General features: G+C 36.3%; 1 non-coding gene across 1 annotated transcript; it reads right to left on the bottom strand.

The window, feature by feature from the left end:
* Window positions 1–2,281: 2,281 nt before the first annotated feature.
* Window positions 2,282–2,392, bottom strand: LOC122897571. The gene has a single exon (XR_006382557.1). It is a non-coding gene; the product is annotated as a U6 spliceosomal RNA (small nuclear RNA).
* Window positions 2,393–20,053: the final 17,661 nt, after the last annotated feature.

The following is a 20,053-nucleotide window of genomic DNA, read 5'->3' on the forward strand; positions in this document are numbered from 1 at the left end:
TTCTTCCTAGTTAGTTTTGTCATTCTTTACCATTCCATCCTTCCTACCCCATGCTAAATGGTATAGATTTTTATCTTTTGAATTTATTCTACCTTCTTTTCTTTTCACCAACCATTATAATTGTAGTTCGGAAACATCAGCATTCTTGAGCACCCTTCTTAACAGTCCACCAGCTTCTGGGCACCTGCCTGCCTATTCCATCCTCCATTGTCACACAGAAATGATTTAGCAATGGCTCACTTTTTTGTGGCTACCTATGATCCATGTCACTTTGTCAAAACTCTTGAAATGGCTTCTGCCTTCTTGAACAACTTCCCCTCTTGCCCTTCCCCTATATTCTCTACCATCCCCCAACCATACCAAGCCCACTGTAGTTCTCTGATTGTACCATGATATTCCCTGTCTCTTACACATTTTCCAATGGATAAACTCCTTAATTTTTCCTAAAAACAGTCCAAGAATTATCTCTTTCTGAAACTCCATTAACTCCTTGACTTAGATGCTTACTCCTCTACTCCTCTCACATGCCTCCACTATGGCTTTTGGCTGTTGTTTCATGGACTGTCTTCCCACTAGTCTTTATTAGTCTCCTTGAAGGGAAGGACTAAATTGTTTAATGTTTATATTCTCAGTATTTATCCCAGTGTGTGGTATGTGGCAGGTACATGATAAATTTTGATCAAATAAATTGACAAAAAGGAGGAGAAAATTTCAAAGAGGAAGGATGTGGTGATCACAGAAGTTAGAGTCCATCAATGGCATTTGGATTCATTTACAGAGAAATGGTTCAGAGAGTATATTTAGGAATATGGTTAAAGCAGAAGCAAGATGACCAAGTTGGACAATGAAGATAGATTGTGTTTTCAATAACACAAACAGCTTGACAGAGTAGCAGGTTTGGGGAAGCTGATTTTTAAATTTTAATTTAACTTTTTGTTTATTATTTTGGATAAAAAAATGAGCATAAGTGACCCAATAAAAAGGGAGCTGTTGATAATTCAAAAAAAGGATAAAGTAACAGGAAAAATTTCCATAGGAAGAACTCAAAGGCACATGGTGAAGTAGACTTTGTGATGATATAACCAATATCTAGTAAGCTTCCTTGCAGTCACTATCCTTAAGTTCAACCACCTCTTTCTAAATCCAAGCCCACCAGATGACTAACTCCAGGAAGCTCTAGTCCCACTGTATTTTACGTGAAAGCCACAGAACAGAAAGCCACAGAACACAGTTCCAGATGAGAAATCCATATGAATCACGCAATGAGACCATGCTGCCGGAGTACTCTGACTTCTGTGTGCATTGGAGAGAAATTCAAATCCACCCTGTTTCTAGAAGCAGAGTTATGGGGTTCAAGCTTAAAATAACATGAACTTATCACCTGACCTTAGTTATGGGTTTAGGGAAGGCATTTCATCCACTTTAGACCAGTGAAATATGAGAGGGTTTTTTTTTTTTTTCTCTCTCCAGACTTTTGAAAATGAAGCTTCTCTGCTCTTCCAAGTAAAGTTTTAGAACCAATTTTTGTTCTCTGCTTGAATGTGCAAAATGAAGCATGTGGCTCTGGAACAGCTGCAGCCATCGTGTGATCCTAAGGAGCCCTAACCTTGAGGTGAAGCTGATATCAGCAAGGGCAGAGAAGAGAGCACAGAATGCAGTTCCTCGTGGCACGCTGAGAGGCTGAAGTCCATCCTCCTCTAGACTTTGCGACAAGAATGTGTAATTCCTCTTGTTTTAAGCCGGTAGAAATACAAAAGGAGCTAGGATAGCCTAAGAAAAAGAATACAGACTCCTCTTCCTCTGAGACCAGAGGGTTAAGATACAGAGAAATGATAAAGTAGAGAAATGTGAAGTGTTTTTTGGTGGACGTCTATTTGTGTTTTCTATGAACTAGACAATGCATTTAAGACTCTATACTCTTGATTCCACATATCCTCCCAACAGTTTTATAAGAACCATCATCCTTTTATTTTTATTTATTTTTTTATTTTGTTGCCATCAATAAGAAATTTACTTGTTTTTAAAAAAATCCAAATGCATTGTCCAGAAAATTTTAATAAGCTTATTTATAATTGTTATAAAAATATGGAATGCTGGGTGGGTTAAACCTCTGTGGTTTAAACCTTCAGTGGCTTAAACCTCTGCCTTTGGCTCAGGTCATGATCTCAGGGTCCTGGGATCAAGCCCCGCATTGGGCTCTTTGCTCAGCAGGGAGCCTACTTCCCCCTGCCTCCCTACCTACTTGTGATCTCTCTCTCTGTCTAATAAATAAAATCCTAAAAAAAATATGGAATGCTTCATGAATTTGAGTGTCATCCTTGCACAGGGGCCATGCTAATCTTCTCTGTATTGTTCCAATTTTAGTATATGTGCATCATCATTTTATATGAACAAGCTGAGACTATAAGAAATTAGGTGATTGAATGTGTCGCTTGGCAATAAGTAGCAGAATTCACAGTTGAGTAACATGTGAGTCTAGGTAGAGAGGCTTCCAGATCCCCTAGCCCTAAGTTTGGGTTGCAGCAATTTTCCCAGGAAAGCAGGGAGCATGCAGAGGCAGAAAGTATGTTGAGTCGGGGTATAGCAGTGCCTGAGGAGTGTAGGAAAAAAGCAGGGAGTCAGTTTGAGATAAATGAAAAAACTACCGAGGAAGAGAGACGCTCTGGAAATATCAAATCTATGTGTCATGAGTTATGCTGAACTGCATCGCAAGGAAGAACTGTAAACTGCCTCTTGGTGGTACATTAATTTATCTTTGTATCAAAAACGTTGAACAGAGGAGGACTTTAGTGTCATCAGGTAGTTAACTTTCTTCACCTTGTAGGTATGGCGTCTGAAGTCCAGGGAGGACACTATGTTATAATAATAGTAACTAGAGTCTCTGAAATTCACAGCTGACCAATTCTCCCAGGAATTTGACTCCCCTATCCATGATTTTTCTGGAAGCCACATTCAAAATAAATGAGCCAGACATGGGTGATCTTTACAGGGATAAACAGAAGAGATTCATTCCATTACTCTATTTATAGACCCTGAACTTGTCAATGATAGGTAAACACTAACTGATACTAGCTACTTCATTCTTTTACTACATTTTCTTCCTTTCAGGAAAACCCCCTCTTTAGTTTTTGCCTCCACTTTTTACCTTTGTATTCTTTTTACTGAGCCTGATGGTGAGAAGTACACTAAAACTCTGGGGTAGAAAATGCAGGGTTGAATCCTCCTCAGCCACTGACTACGCTTGTAGGTAGGATGCCTGTCTTACTTATCTGAGTTGGGGTAAATGAGTGGTGGGGTGGTGACCAATGAAATGCCATGCCATACAGTCCTCTGTGAAAAAGCAGATATGGGACTCTAGAGATGGTAAAGCAACTTCTAGTCCTGGCTCTCTAGGATGGTTTTCAGAGATGAGTAAAGATAGAGAAGTCTTGCTTATCAAAAAGGGAAGGGAAAAAAAAAACCCTGAATATACGTAATATATTGCTGGACAGATTCAAGATTCAAAATGAGTTTGACAGACTTGGATATAGAGTAAAACAAATGAGATAAGGCTTAAAAAAATTAATAAGGATTAATAGAAAGGCTGGAAGCTGAATCAGAGACTGTTATAGCTGTAGAGACGCTGCTTTGGATTCAAAGCATTAATAGAATGAATTCAAATTGGGGAAGATGGACTCTATAATTGTTCATGTTAGAAATTCTCTGAAAAAGTTTTAGTTGACTTCATGTTCATACAAACTATGGCCTTTGCTGGATAGACATTGAAGGAGCAAACAAGTCCATTGGATGCTGGTGGCCTGATCACACTTGGAACATGGGTGCACTCCGGATGACCTATCTTAAGAGGGAAGCCAACAACTCAAGACAGGGAGGAATCAGGAAATCACAAAGAAAGGTTAAAAAAACTCGGCATGTTATATGGAAGAAAAGAGAATTGAGGAAGAAGGGAGGACAGTCTTTAAAAATAGCCAAGGAATGAATTATCTAGTGAATTAATGCGTGACTGAATTAAATGATCTCAAAGACACTTCAGCTCTACAGTTTAAAGATTTATGATCTTTCAAACCATGTGTAGTTCATGCAGAGAGAACCACTACTAATCTGTCTAAATAGCCTTTCAGTGTTTTCTATGCATATTTACATATATTATTTATTCATATTCTATGTATTTTTCTTAATCAAATAAGTACTTCTGTGTATACTGATTATAACTGATTTTTTTCATTTAACATTTAAATGAAATTTCATTTCATTTCTATGTTGTTTTATGACCAACTTTTAGAGATTATGCAGTGTTTCTGTTCCATAATCGTGCAACCAATCCCCTATTTTTAGACATTTGCCTTATCTTCAATTATTTAATAATTATAAATGACCATGGAATAAACCTTCAAACCTTCTCTTCAGCAAAACCAGACTCATTTTTAAGGAGAAATGGTTTCATGACTACATCAAACAAACCAAAAATCAAGCCAAATAAGAGAAAATAACTTACTCTTGACATTCTAAGAACATCTAATTTTCCTTATAATTTTACTTTGCCTGGAAACATTTTGAAGAAGGAATTCTGGCTTTTAAATGTTCTAGGCAGCAGGGAACACACTATTCATTTGATTTTTTTTTCCCCCATTTATAAAATTGTCCCCTTCATGTTAAAATTGCCCCAGATACAAGTACAAAATATAAAACATTTAATTAAAATATATAAAGCAGAACACTAGTATGATAGCATACTCAATGTTAATGACAATATGAAAATATAATAGTCACTTTTGAAGATGCAGGAGAAAACTCTAGGTTACTTTTTAAAATATACAATATGAAGTATTTCAAATTACAGTTCAACATAATAAGAGTACCACACATGACCACATTAGATACAAATTGCATTATTTTAAAATAATGCTGTTTACTTTCCCTATTTATTTCATTTCACAATTCTGAGATAAGTGCACTGGAAGGAAAACACTTAATTCTAGAGAGTTTTTGGCCTCAAGATCAAAAAGCAGAGTGGGTAGGTATGGGCACATTTGAAAAGGTTTCCCTTTGCAAATAATGATTGTTTTTGTGAATTCAAGCCCTTTTATTTTTGTGCTATATGATTTAGTTAGAGAAGTGCTTGTGGAAATTATTTTATTTTCAAATAAAGCCCTTTACCACAGAACACACTTTGTAGGCATAAGCCCAAAATTGGACCCAATCTTCTTTTTCCAAAAAATTTTTTAAAATTTTAAGATAGGAATTCCTTATAAAAATCTCTAAAGATGATTAATGTGACCTATGACTCAAGATGGCAAAAACCTCCAGGAATAAAACCTCCTCATTATTTGAGGAGCCTTCGTTGGCTAAGTTTTCACTGAAGGAAACAGGTTGGCAAGGAAAGGAATCTCAAGTAAAACAAAAAGCCACCTGAGAGAGCTTTAAAGGCTTTGAGGCAGCTTTACCTAAATCACATAGTCACTTCCTTTGGGGTAATTTAATCTTTGTCAAAAACTGCATTGTTTGAAACTATGTGGCTCAGAATAAGTCTTCAACATGCTCTGTCCCTAGTGGAGAGGGGCAGTCCCTATGTCACCATGGAAATCAGACTTTTAGTCCTTGGCCTCTGAGAGGACTTATATTTGTTGCAATTTCCCAAGTGAGAAGCTATCCTTGCAAATAACATTCTCCAGGGAATTGGCACCGTGAAATTTGCCCAGAGACTTCTGTGGAGTTTGTTAAGCTGAGGATGAAGACATGACACTGACCTTGTTCTCATTTTTTTAGAGCCTAGTCACTATGTTAGCCTGAATTGGCAGTGGCTAAGAAGAGGGTGTTGGGGACATAGATTGTTTTGTAGCTTATAAGATTTTGACAAAGAAAGAAGAGACAGAAATGAGAGGGAGAATTTTTAAAATGGCAAAACTGTGTCACCTCAGTGCCTAGTAAAGAATTAACCTTACCCAAGGAGGGATTGGGCTTTTACCCTTAGTCCCTGGGAGGTGATCTCTAAACCCTTGAAATTTTGTCTCTGATAGGAGTATCTGAGAACTTTGGGCCACACCAATAGCCTATTATTGTGGTGCAGGGTAGAGACTTTGGGTCATGTGTCATCAAGGAGACTTCCAGAGGGGCTGGATGTGGAGGTCAGCAATGTGGATGACCAATCAGGTCTATGTAACTGAACCCCAATGAAAACTCTGCCTTAGAACAGTTCCCTTTAAAGCTCTCTTTTTAGGTGAAGTTGCAAAATACAAAATCAGTGTACAGAAATCTGTCGCATTTCTATTACTAATAATGAAGCAGCAGAAAGAGAATTTTTAAATAAATTCCATTTATATTTATGCCAGAAATAATAAAATAAACTTAACCAAAGAGGTGAAAGACCTGTACTCTGAAACTATAAAACAAAAACAAAAACAAAAAACCAAACGAACTATAAAACACTGATGAAAAAAAATTAAGATGACCCAAAGAATTGGAATTCCTTCTCGTGGATTGGAAGAAAAAGTATTGTTAAAATGTCTATGCCAACCAAAGCAATCTATATAGATTTAATGCAACCATATCAAAATACCAACAGAATTTTTGACAGAGCTAGAACAAACAATCCTAAAATTTGTATGGAGTCACAAAAGACCCCAATAGCCAAAGCAATCTTGAAAAAGGAAAACAAAATTAGAAGTCTCAAATTCCAGACTTCAAGTTATATGTTATATTACAAAATGGCAGAAATCAAAATAGTATGGTACTGACTATAAAAATAGATACATAGATCAATGGAACAGAACAGAAAACCTGAAACTAAACCCACAATTCTATGATCAATTAATTTTTGAAAAGGAGGCAAGACTATGCAATGGGAAAAAGACAATTTCTTCAACAAATGGTGTTGGGAACACTGGACAGCTACATGTGAAAAAACGAAACAAGACCACATTCTTATACGACACGAAAACAAGCTCAAAATGGATTAAGGACTTAAATGTGAGACTTGAAGCCATAAAAATCCTAGAAAAGAGCACATGCAGTATTTCTCTGACATCAGCTGTAACAACATTTTTCTAGATATGTCTCCTGAGTCAAGGAAAACAAAAGCAAAAATAAACTATTGGGACATCAAAATAAAAAACTTCTTCTCAGTGAAGGAAACAATCAACAAAACTAAAACACAACCTATGGAATGGGAGTAGATATTTGAAAATGACATATCTGATATAGGGCTCATATCTAAAATATATAAAGAACTTGTACAACTCAACACCAAAAAACCCAAATAATTCAATTAAAGAATGGGCAGAAGACATGAACAGATATTTCTCCAAAGAAAACATTGAGACAGTCAAAAGACATGAAAACATGGTCAGCATCATCGTCAGGGAAAGGCAAATCAAAATCACCATGAGATGTCACCTCACACTTTTCAGAATGGCTAAAGTAAAAAACACTAGAAACAAGTGTTGGCAAGGATCTGGAGAAAAAGAAAACTTTATGTACTGCTAGTGGGAATGTAAACTGGTGCAGTCACTGAGGGAAACAATATGGATGTTTCTCAAAAAGTTAAAAAGAAGTATGTTATGATCCAGCAATTGTATTACTGGGTATTTACACAAAGAATGCAAAAAAAACACTAATGCAAAGGGATACATGCACCCCAATGTTTATTGCAGCATTGTTTATAAAGTTGCCATATTATGGAAGTAGCGTCCATGTCTATTGATAGATGAATGGATAAAGAAGAGGTGGGGTGTGTGTTTTATTTACTATTCATGTTTTATTTATTATCATACTATTAAATATAATAATAATTTATTATTCTGCCATAAAAACATTTTTCATAAAAATATTTGGCCATAAAAAAATGACATCTTGCCTGTTGCAAGGACGTGGATAGAGCTAGAGTATAATGCTAAAGCCAAATAAGTCAATCAGGGAGAGAAATACTATATGATGTAACTCATGCGGAATTTAAGAAATAAAACAAATGAGCAAAGGTTAAAAGAAAACGAGAAAAAGAGACAAACGAAGTCAAGCAGATTCTTGACTATAGAGAACAAACTGGTGGTTCCCAGAGGGGAGATGGGGGAAACAGGTGATGGGGATTAAAGAGTACACTTACCATGAGGAGCACTGAGTACTGTACAGAATTGTCGAATCACTATACTGTACAACCGAAACTAGCGTCACACTGTATGTTAAATGTTCTGGAATTAAAATTAAAAACTTAATAAAATACTTTTAAAAAGAGAGGGAAAAAATTCAATCTTAGAAATTTTATTTGAAATAAATTCAAGGCCAATTGTAAACTGGTAGGATCCAGGGAGAGATAAAAGTCTATCGTGAAGTGTTCGGCTATTTTTCAGAATGGGCAAAATTTGCTGATATTTTATACCACTAGGGATTCTCATTATCCAAATGACAAATATTATGATTAGTCTTATTCTCACAAACATTGTTTTCCTCATACCTAGATAGCTGGATAGCAGTAACAGAATGTTTGTGACTTCATCTCTTCTAGGTTAATGATATTTCTGGACTTGAGGTCTCTTTGATTACAAAAGGGCAAATTGATTGGAACATAATTTGTCTCACTCTCAATATCCTGAATATATTCTTTGTTTTTTTTTTCTTTTTTTGGTAAGGTTTTAAAGAATAAAATAAAAATACAGTTACGGCTCAATAATGGCCAAACATAAAAATATACCAACTACCTAGAACCATCATAGCTTTTGAGCTGCTGATGGAACCATGGTATTTTTTGGCCATAATATGCACAGCCCTATTCCTAGGGCACAGGTGGGGCTGGTGACCTCAGATTGGTCACTTGTAGTCCAGGGGATACATCATCACTCTGAGCTACACACTACTGCAAACCATCCTATAATGGTTTCACAATCTATATATAAATAATAAAATAATTTATTTAATAATTCAATGAGAGAGTTACAAAATGGATAGTGTCTTAAAGACTCCTTTGAAGCAATTTCATGTCAGGTTTGCTTCCCGTGTCCTAATTCTTTAATACGTCATCTTGTACCATATTCGTACTTGTTTATTCATAAACAAAGAATGTTTATCATGTTTTTAAAGGTCCTATTCTCACCTCTGTAGTGCAAGTTCTTAAAATGCCATTTCCTGACCTTAGTCAAATGTTTACAGATTTTCCTTGCTGCCCATGCTTCTCAGTATAGACAAGAGATACCTTAAAAAAATGTATCTTACCTCAGATTGGTAGCCCACCCCCATATTTACTTCCATATTTAGGAAAATCTCAGTTCTTTATCACTGGGGAAGATGCTTTAACACAGCATACAGCTTTTCTATCTCTTTTCACTTCAGAGCTGCTCCAAAGTTCACATGTCCTTAGGCAACTGTCAGGTTTATCAGATAATGTATGAACAGCTGTCAGGTTTTTGCTAAGCTTACCACTGCCTCAAATACAGTTCAACTCCTACTCTCTCTCAAGGGGCTCTTTCTATCATATTTCTTTTTCCTCCATCAGCATCAGCTTCCCTCTTCATTTCTCTGCACCTGCTCAGCCTCTTCCATACTCTGACATGTTTTTCCCACCCAGAATGATGCCTTTCTCCTGCCCCGTCTCCAAAATCTAGCAGTTCTTCAAAGCAAGCCCCAGTAACTGCCTCCATTAGGAAGGCCCCTCTGAGAAAACTCCTGATTTTAATTTCTCACCTCTCTGGCCTCCGAATGAACTTATGTTTATTTATTTATTTATTTATTTATTTATCTTTAATAAAATTGTATTTATTTTAAATATGATAATATAAAATGTTAGAGTTTCTTAAAGGTATGACAGGTCAATTTGCCTTCACCATAGTGAACTTATATTTATATACTCATAAAATGTTTAGTCAGAAGGGACTTTGGAGACCTTTCAATTCAACTCTCTTCAAATGCAGTAATTTGTCTCAGCCCATCACTGAATTAAGAAGGGAACCAGGCTGCTCTTCCAAACTGCAGGTCTGACTTTGGACAGATGTCTGGTTAGGAGTTCTCTTTTATAGTGAGCTGCACTGTGCTACTTATAACCTTGACTTGTCCTTTCTAGCAAATACAGTGAAGTCACAATTTATTCAGGGTTTCTTTCTTTCTTTCTTTTTTTAAATAAGTAGACAAGATGAGTTCAGTATTACCCTTGGAAATCCCAGTCATCATCCAGAAATTATAGTAAATATGGTTTTATGTATATAGTCTCTTCTTTTAGAACATCCATCATGACCAATTTTTTCCCTCCATTTTTGGAAAGATTTCTATTTCTTTTGCTGATCTGCAGATGTAGTTGCTGACTTGCAGTTAAAGGCCATTTATATATAAAACACTTTTTTTTTTAACTCTACGATCATATTAACATAGAGAGATGTTTGCAAGATAAGCATCGGGGAACGGAGACCAGTTGAGATAATGTAGGTATATATTCTCTTCAGGATACATCCATTCCCTCTCATAAATGATAGGGTACACAGATTTAATAGTAATTCACAGCTCTCCCCAATTACTTGTGTTACTTTTGTCATTTTGATGGATGATTTCCATTGCCTCCTACTGTTTCTCAGTGGTTTTGTTCCTTTACCAGTCAATTCTGATGTTGATGTTGCACACTTTCTGGGTTTTCTAGGTATGCTGAGTTGAGCTGAGAGTGGGACAACCAAGCAGAGACAGCCCAGGAGTCAGGCAGACAACTAAAGTAGTACTGAAGTTTGGGCAAGAAATCAGAACTGAAAATTTTGGAGTCACTTTCAGGAAGGTGACACTCTTGGCCTCACAATTAGATTATATTCATTCTAGGGGCAGGGGCTGCTCCATATATTTCCCTGGAGCCTCATATCATGAAAGCAGCTCAACAAGAACTAAACAAATATTTGTTGAATTACAATTGATTCCAGGTTCTCGTGAGCACAGAATAAAAAAGCAATTAACGGGAAAATAAGGCAGAGAGGTGTTTGAGTATGTTAAATTTTTATGAACAACAGAATCACCTTCCACTTCATCCTACCTCTAAATAGGCATGCATGACGACATGCTGCTCACACAACCCTTGAAAATGAGGCTATGCAGAAGTCCTCAGGTGAAGGGAGAGAATTGGTAAGTGAGGGACAAATAAAGAGGGCTTCCGGCTCCCCACTTAATCTCTAGCAGAGCAACTCTGTTTTAAATATATTAATTATATTGAGTCTCCTAAAGACTTTCTCTGACAAAAGGATTTGGAAGAAGATGGAGAATAAGAAGAACAAAGAGAAGGAAGGGGAAGAGTCACAACCACTGCTTTAGCCCACAAGAGGAGAGCCGAATGAAAACGATATCTGGGCACAAGAGGTCACAAGGCTGGGGCCACCCAGACCATCATTCTCAAGGTTAATAGTTAAGGACACCCAATCTACTTCTTGCTCCCACTACCATCACTGACAAACTTTTTTCCCCCCTTTTTAATTTTTTTTACTATTTATTGTTGAACTGATAACATGCACTGGGGGCACCACTGCAAAAGAGAAAGAAAGCAGCAGGATAGCTCTGTCAAGCCTAGTTTTTGTACTCGGGAATAATGAAATGTGATTTTTCTGTTTCCCAGGGTCTTTAATGGCAGAGAAGTCCTGATGGTCTTCAGAATGCACCTAACCAATGGCTCCTGTTCAGTGAAAATTCCAAAAAGCTCCTTTGCAGGGGAGAATATATACATGGGAGCTGGGGTAGGTGGTAAGAAGCAAAACTAGAAGTTTGAGCTCAGATGAGTGGAGGCAGGACCTGGGTCATGGCTGAAGGATGGCCAGAGGACCCATCCAGCAGGAGTAGAGAGTATAAGGTAAAGCTGAAAGGTAGGTGGGCAGTAGATGGGGAACTTCTGAATGCCCAGTGAAACAATTTGGACTTTATTCTCTGGGCAATGAGAAGTATTGTGTTTTTCTTTCTAAAAGAGTAATCAGAACAGAGCATTTAGAAGATTAATCTTGATGGAGGTGGAGGGATGAATAGACTTAGCTCATGAGGTGTTTCTGGTTTTCCTATCTCTACAATAGGATAATACCAATGTAGGTATGTAGCAAGAGCTAATGTAAAGCTCTTGTTGCCTTTACTGCTCTAGAAACTGAATGGATGAAAGGGATGTGTATAGTTTCTGGCCTTAGATGGTCTGAGTTCAAATCCAGCTCTACTTGTAAACTCTGTGACCTCAGGCAAGTTAATGTACAATTAGGGATGATAAGACAAGAACCTATCTCATAGGGCTGTTTTGAGTATTAAGGTTAATAAACATAAAGTGCTTTGTAAGTAGGTACAAGGAAGAGGCATAATTTGCTATTGTACAAGGAAGAGGCATAATTTGGATATTGCCAGAGGGAATGGAAAGAAACAATTAAATGTGAGCTGGTTATTTAGCTAGAATATGATGACAATTGTTTGTACGTGACAGATAAGGGAGAATAAGGATGGCAGGGACAAATCCTTTCTTAATGACCTAGAAGAAGTAGTGCCATTAACAGGATTAGAGACAGCAGGAGGATCAGCAGACCTAGAGGACAATTCAGGGGTTTGTTCTGGGGCGTACTGAGTGTGCTGACAAGATATCCCTATGAAGCTACCTAGCAGGTAGTCGTTGTTCCAAGACTAGAAATGAACTTCAGGGCAAGGGCTGGATACACACGATGGAGTTATCTATGTGAAGTTATGACACTGACTAAGATTACTAAGAGGGTGAAGAAAAGAAGATGACAGAAGATAGAAATTTGGGAAGCCTCGAAAAATTCCTTTTATGGCTAGTTTTTAATGTATAAAATGTTGTCTTCCCAATATATTACAAGAATGCGGAGGAAGCTATGTCTTATGGTATTTAGGAACTTTTCAAGTCACAAAATACTGGCTCATTTTAAATAATTCATAAATACAGGAAAGTGCAAGAGTTGGGATAGTAATCATCCCAAGCCCATTATTAACATTTAGGTATATTTCCTTCCAAATAACTGTATATTCTATCTCAATAAGAATTATGGTTTTTTAAAAATTTTATATCCTATTTTTTTGTTATAGAAATTATATGATCCTCCCATGAGAATTTTCTAATGCCATTAAATTTTCTTAAAAGTATTATAATGAATGCCTGCATAGTTCTTATATACACATTCCTTAAAACTGAATAACCAAACCTGCGGTCAAAGGGCCATAAACATTTCTATTTGAATTTCAGAGGGAAGAGTAATAGCTAGAACTTCCTATTACTCCTCCCATCTCTCAAGGCTAGGCTACAACTCCCTCATTTCTAAGAAAATATAACCAATGTAGGAAACATTAAAACTGGAATTAACAAGAAGAGCTGTCAACAAAACCGAGTGTGTTTATCACTCACTCTGAGTAATTACCAGTATTCTAGAAACAAGTATAATCCCAGTACTATTTGAAAGCCACATTAAAAACTCTGAGAAATGTGCAGTCTTGCTCTTTGTCCAGAAGGACTCGACCATATTCCACATTTGTAGGAAATCCTTAATCTCAATAGGTGTTGTCAGCCTGGTCAGGTACATAAGATAACTTCACACACAATTTTTAGCAGTACTGTATGGAAAAAAGTTAGTGTTGATTTTATTTATGTGAATTTTGCAAGCTAAACGGACTATTTGAGAAGAAGAAATTGGTAAACTGTTCCCTGAGCTCATAAATTGAGTTATCTGCAAAAGTATAATATATCAAGTTTTCCCATTAAGTCTCTTTATCAAAATGATTTTCCTTTGTTTATTCACCAGAAAGCAGAAAGTGAAATTAAAACTTTGTTTTAATTCTGATAATAAAACATAAAGGCCAAACTATAGACAGATATGTAAATTCCTTTTGAATTTTGTCTCACCTGCTCAGCACAAGGTAAATCTTTTAGCTAACACATAAAATGTATATTTCAAATTATTTGTCTTCAGTAGGTGCTATGATGAAATTACTCAGATAGTACACAAGGCAGGCTTATCTAAAGAAGGAAAGAGAAAATTCTATTCAAAACATATTCAAATGCAAGGAAAATCTGTCTTCTTTTTAAATCCATGCTGTCCAGGATGCATGTAGCTTGTTTGGTGGAGTAGAAAAGTGGACTGTTTCTAAGAATGGGTATACCAATGGTTGTGGTGGAAGCATGAATTTCGTTCACAATCAAGGAATTTTTTTTTGTTCGTGTTCTTCCTTTTTGCCATGGGAAGAACATGGTTAGGTTAGCTTTCGGCTCAAGGAAGATGAGAAACTTTGGAGCACATATGGGCCCAACCCTAAATCAACCCATAGAGTGTGCAGTGAGAAATTAATGCTTATTGTTTTATGCAATTGAGATTTTATGCTTGCCTGTTATGCAATGTTATTGTGATAATAAGGGATTGATAAACACATATTTACATACTATTATTTTAAGCTCTTTACATTCATACAGTTACTTAATACTCAAAACAACCTTATAAGTCAAGTACTAGTATCATCACAATTTTATAGTTCAGGAAGCTGAGAAAGACACTTGGTCCCAGAGTCCGAGCTCTTATACACTGCCTCTTGTTGCAAACTGCTTATGCTTCCATTCACCTACTTTGAAAATTCTCACTCACCGAAATTTAACTTTCCCCCTAACTTAGCAGGTGCTAAACTTACCTATTTTTCAGATCCTTTACATCAGTGGTTTTCAAACTCACTATATATGTACCTTCTAAAAGAATTTATAAACTATTAAATTGATTCATATGAAACTGTTATTTTTTAGGTGAAAATGGTGAAACATTTGCAATCTTATCAGATTTAACCTACAACTTCACCCATTTTTAAACATCTAATTTTGTTCATTCTAGTTTAAATTGTTACAAAGATACTAACTTTAACAAGACTGAAAATATTGAATTTTATTTAATTTTTTATTTTTAAAAGATTTATTTATTTATTTATTTGAGGGAGAGAGACAGTGTGTGTGTGTGAATAGGTGGAGACGCAGTTGGAGAGGGAGACAAACAGACCTTCTCTGGGTGGGGAGCCTGTGCAAGACTCAACCCTAGGATCCTGAAATAATGACCTAAGCTGAAATCAACAGTCAATCAACAATTGCTCAAACAACTGAGCCACCCAGGCACCCCTGAATATTGAGTTTTAAAATAAAAATGTATCACAGTGTTAATGCAACAAATGGAATTTGAATAGCATAGTAATTTTTTTTATTGACATCAAATTCACATAACATTTAAACCATTTAAAACTGTACAGTTCTGGGGTACCTAGGTGGCTCAGTCAGGCATCTGTCTTCAGCTCAGGTCATGATCCCAGGGTCCTGGGATTGAGCCCCACATTGGACTCCCTGCTCAGTGGAAGCCTGCTTCTCCCTCTCCCACTCCCTCTGCTTGTGCTCTCAGTCTCTCTCTGTCAAGTTAATAAATAAAATATTAAAAAAATAGACTGTACAGCTCTATGAACAGTTATACACCAACAAACTGGATGACCTATAGGAAATGAAAAAATTCTTGGAAACATACAACCTACCAATACTGAATGAAGAAGAAATAGAACATCTGAATAGATTGATTACTAGTAAGAAGATTGAACCAGTAATAATAAATTTGTCAACAAAGTAAAGTCTAGGGACACATGTCTTCACCTGTGAGTTTTATTAACATTTAAAGAATTAAAATGAATTCTTCTCAAACTCTTTCAAAAAACTGAAGAGGGGGAAACACCCCCAAACTCATTTTATGAGTCCAGCATTACCCTGATACTAAAGCCAGATAAAGATATTACCAAGAAAGAAAACTATAGGCCCATATTCTTGATTAATATGGATGCAAAAATATTCAACAAAACACTAGCGAACTGAATTCAGCAGCATATGAAAAGGATCATTCGCCATGATCAAATTGGATTTATCCTTGGGCTGCAGGAGTGGCTTAACATAAACAAATCAATCAATGTGATTGTAATAAAATGAAAGAAAAATAATCACATGATCATCTCAACGAGACAGAAAAAGCATTTGACAAATCAACAGTTATTTATGATAAAAAACTTAAATTAAACATAGGGAAAACATATCTCAACATAATAAAGGTCATATATGGAAATACCACAGCTAATATCAAACTCAATGGTAAAGGGTTGAAAACGTTTTTTCTAAGATCAGGAAAAACACAAGGGTGTCCACTCTTACCACTCTTATTCAACATAGTATTGGAAGTCCTAGCTGGATAAGTCAGATAAGAAAAAGAAATACAAGCCATCAAAATTGGAAAGGAAAATGTAAAATTATCTTTATTTGCAGATGACATGATTTTATATGTACTTATGGTGGAGTCCTAAAGACTCCACCAAAGAACAGTTAGAATGAATAAGAAAATTCACTAATGTCACAAGATATAAAGTTAACATATAAAAATAAACAGCATATGCTAAATTTTCTGAAAAAGAAATTGATCACATTTATAATAGCATCAAAAATAATAAAATAATTAGGAATAAATGTAACCAAGGAGATAAAAAATCTCTACTTTGAAAACTACAAAACACTGTGTAGACACTGTGTAGAAAGAAGACACAAGTAAATGGAAAGCTATCCCATGTTTATGGATTGGAAGAATTAATATTGTTAAAGTGGCCATACTACCCAAAGCCATCTGTTGATTTAATACCAATCTTAATATCAAGATTCCAACCGAATTTTTTACAAAAGTAGAAAAAAAAATCTTAAAATTTTATGGAGGGATCCCTGGGTGGCTCAGTTGGTTAAGCTGCTGCCTTCAGCTCAGGTCATGATCCTAGGGTTCTAGGATCGAGTCCCACATTGGGCTCCTTGCTTTGCAGGGAGCCTGCTTCTCTCTTTGCCTCTGCCTGCCACTCTGCCTGCTTGTGTGTGCTCTCTCACTCACTCTGACAAATAGATAAAATCTATAAATAAAATCTTTTTTTTTCCCAATTTATTTATTTTCAGAAAAACAGTATTCATTATTTTTTCACCACACCCAGTGCTCCATGCAAGCTGTGCCCTCTATAATACCCACCACCTGGTACCCCAACCTCCCACCCCCCCGCCACTTCAAACCCCTCAGACTGTTTTTCAGAGTCCATAGTCTCTCATGGTTCACCTCCCCTTCCAATTTACCCAAATTCCTTACTCCTCTCTTTTAAAAAATTTATATGGAATTGCAAAAGACCTTGAATAGCAAAAGCATTCTTTGGGAAAAAAGAACAAATCATGAGACATCATATTTCCTGATTTCCAGCTATAGTAACCAAAACAGTATAGAGAAGATAACTAGATCAATGGTGCAGAACTGAGGGCCCAGAAATAAACCCACACATAAACAGTCAACTAATATTTGATAACGGAGCCAAGAATACTCACTGGAGAAAAGGTAGTCCCCTCAATAAATAGTGCTGGGAAAACTGGATATTGTTATGTGAAATAATGAAACTTGATCCCTCTCTTATATCACTCATGGAAATGAACTCAAAATGGCTTCAAGACTTAAATGCAAGACCTGAAACCATAAAACTCAGGAAAACACAGGAAATTCAGGAAAACAAAACACAGGAAAAAGACTTCTTGATATGGATCTTGGTAATGTTTTTTTGGAAATCACACCTAAAACATGAGTAACATAATAAAAAAACAAGTGGGACTACGTCAAACTAAAAGAAACCATTAATGAACTGAAAAGATAGTCTATAGAATGGGAAAAAATATTTGTAAACTACATATCTGATAAAGGATTAATATATAAAATATATAAAGAACTCACAACCCAATAGCAAAAAAGCAAATAATCCAATTAAAAATGGACAAGGGACTGGAATAGATATTTTTCTAAGAAGTTATATGAATAGCGAACAGGTAGATGAAAAGATGCTTGACTTCATCAAGATAAAAAGTTTTGCACAGCAAAGGAAAGAGTAAAAAACAAAAAACAAAAGACAACTGACAGAAATGGATGCAACATGGGGGCTTAAGTGGGTAGGAGAAGAATCCATGAAACAAGATGGGATAGGGAGGGAGACAAACCATAAGTGACTCTCAATCTCACGAAACAAACTGTGGGTTGCTGGGGGGAGGGGGGTTGGGAGAAGGGGGGTAGGGTTATGGACATTGGGGAGGGTATGTGCTTTTGGGTAAATTGGAAGGGGAGGTGAACCATGAGAGACTATGGACTCTGAAAAACAATCTGAGGGGTTTGAAGTGGCAGGGGGGTGGGAGGTTGGGGTACCAGGTGGTGGGTATTAGAGAGGGCACGGCTTGCATGGAGCACTGGGTGTGGTGAAAAAATAATGAATACTGTTTTTCTGAAAATAAATAAATTGGAAAAAAAAAAGACAACTGACAGAAATGGAGAAAATATTTGCAAATGACATATCAGATAAAGGGCTAATATCCAAAATCTATAAAGAACTTAACAAATTCAACATCCATGGAACAAATAACCTAATCAAGAAATGGGCAGAAAACATGCGCAGACATTTCTGCAAAGAAGGCATCCAAATAGCCAACAGACACATGAAAAAGTGCTCAACATCACCCAGCATCAGAGAAATACAGATCAAAACCACAATGAGATACTACCTCATACCAGTCAGAATGGGTAAAATTAACAAGTCAGGAAATGACAGATGCTGGTGAGGATGAGGAGAAAGGGGAATCCCCTACACTGTTGGTGAGAATGGAAACTGGAACAGCCACTCTAGAAAATAGTATGGAGGTTCCTCAAGAAGTTAAAAATAGAGCTACCCTATGACCAAGCAAGTGCACTACTGGATATTTACCCCAAAGATACAAATGTAGTGATCCAAGGGGGCACGTGCATCCCAGTTTTTATAGCAGCAATGTCCACAATAGCCAAACTATGGAAAGAACCTTGATGTCCATCAACAGATGAATGGATAAAGTAGACTATATATATATATATATATATATATATATATATACACACACACATATACATATATATATACACACACACACAATAAAATACATACAATATATAACATACATGCAGGTAAAATGGAATATTATGCAGCCATAAAAAATGAAATCCTGCCATTTGCCATGATGTGGATAGAACTAGAGGGTATTATACTATGTGAAATAAGTCAGTCAGAGAAAGACAATTATCATATAATCTCACTGATATGAGGAATTTGAGAAATAAGACAGGATCATAGGGGAAGGGAGGGAAAAATAAAATAAGATGAAATCAGAGAGGGAAACAAATTATAAGAGACTCTTAATCTCAGGAAACAAATTGAGTGTTCCTGGAGTGGAGGGTGTGGGAGGGATGGGGTGTCTGTGTGATGGACATTGGGGAGGATATATGCTATGGTAAGTGCTGTGAATTGTGTAAGACTGATGAATCACAGACCTGTACTCCTGAAACAAATAATACATTATGTTAATTTAAAAAATGCTCAACAGCTCAACATCACTAGTCATAGGGAAATGCAAAAAAAAAATGCAATGAGATATCACCTTATGCCTGTTAGAATTACCATTATCAAAAAGACAAGGGATAATAAATGTTGGTATGGAAGTGTAGAAGAGAGAACACTTGTGCACTGTTGGTGGGATTATAAATTAGTATAGCCACTATGGAAAACAGTCTGTAAATTCCTCAAAAAATTTAAACTACAATATGGCCCAGCAATTCTGCTTCTGGTAACATATCAAAGGAAAGAAAAACAACACTAACGCAAAACAAATCTGCACTCCCATATTCATAGCAGCATTATCTACAATAGCCAAGACACGAAACAACCTAAGGATGGATAAAGAAGTTGAGACAGACAAACAGATACACACTGGAATATTATTCAGTCATAAAAAAATTAGGAAATGCTACCATTTATGACAAAGTGGTTGGATCTCACAAGCATTATGCTAGGTTAACTAAGTCAGAGAAACACTGTACGATTTCACTTATATGTGGAATCTTAAAACAATAACAATAACCTCATACAGAAAGGGACAAGATTTGTGGTTACCAGAGGCAGCGGTATGAGTAGGGAGAATTGGAGAAAGAGGGTCAAAAGGTACAAACTTTTAGTTATACAATAAGTTCTAGGGATGGAATATATAACATGA

The sequence above is a fragment of the Neovison vison genome, chromosome 1 (assembly GCF_020171115.1).
Source record: "Neovison vison isolate M4711 chromosome 1, ASM_NN_V1, whole genome shotgun sequence".
Classification (NCBI taxonomy): domain Eukaryota; kingdom Metazoa; phylum Chordata; class Mammalia; order Carnivora; family Mustelidae; genus Neogale; species Neogale vison.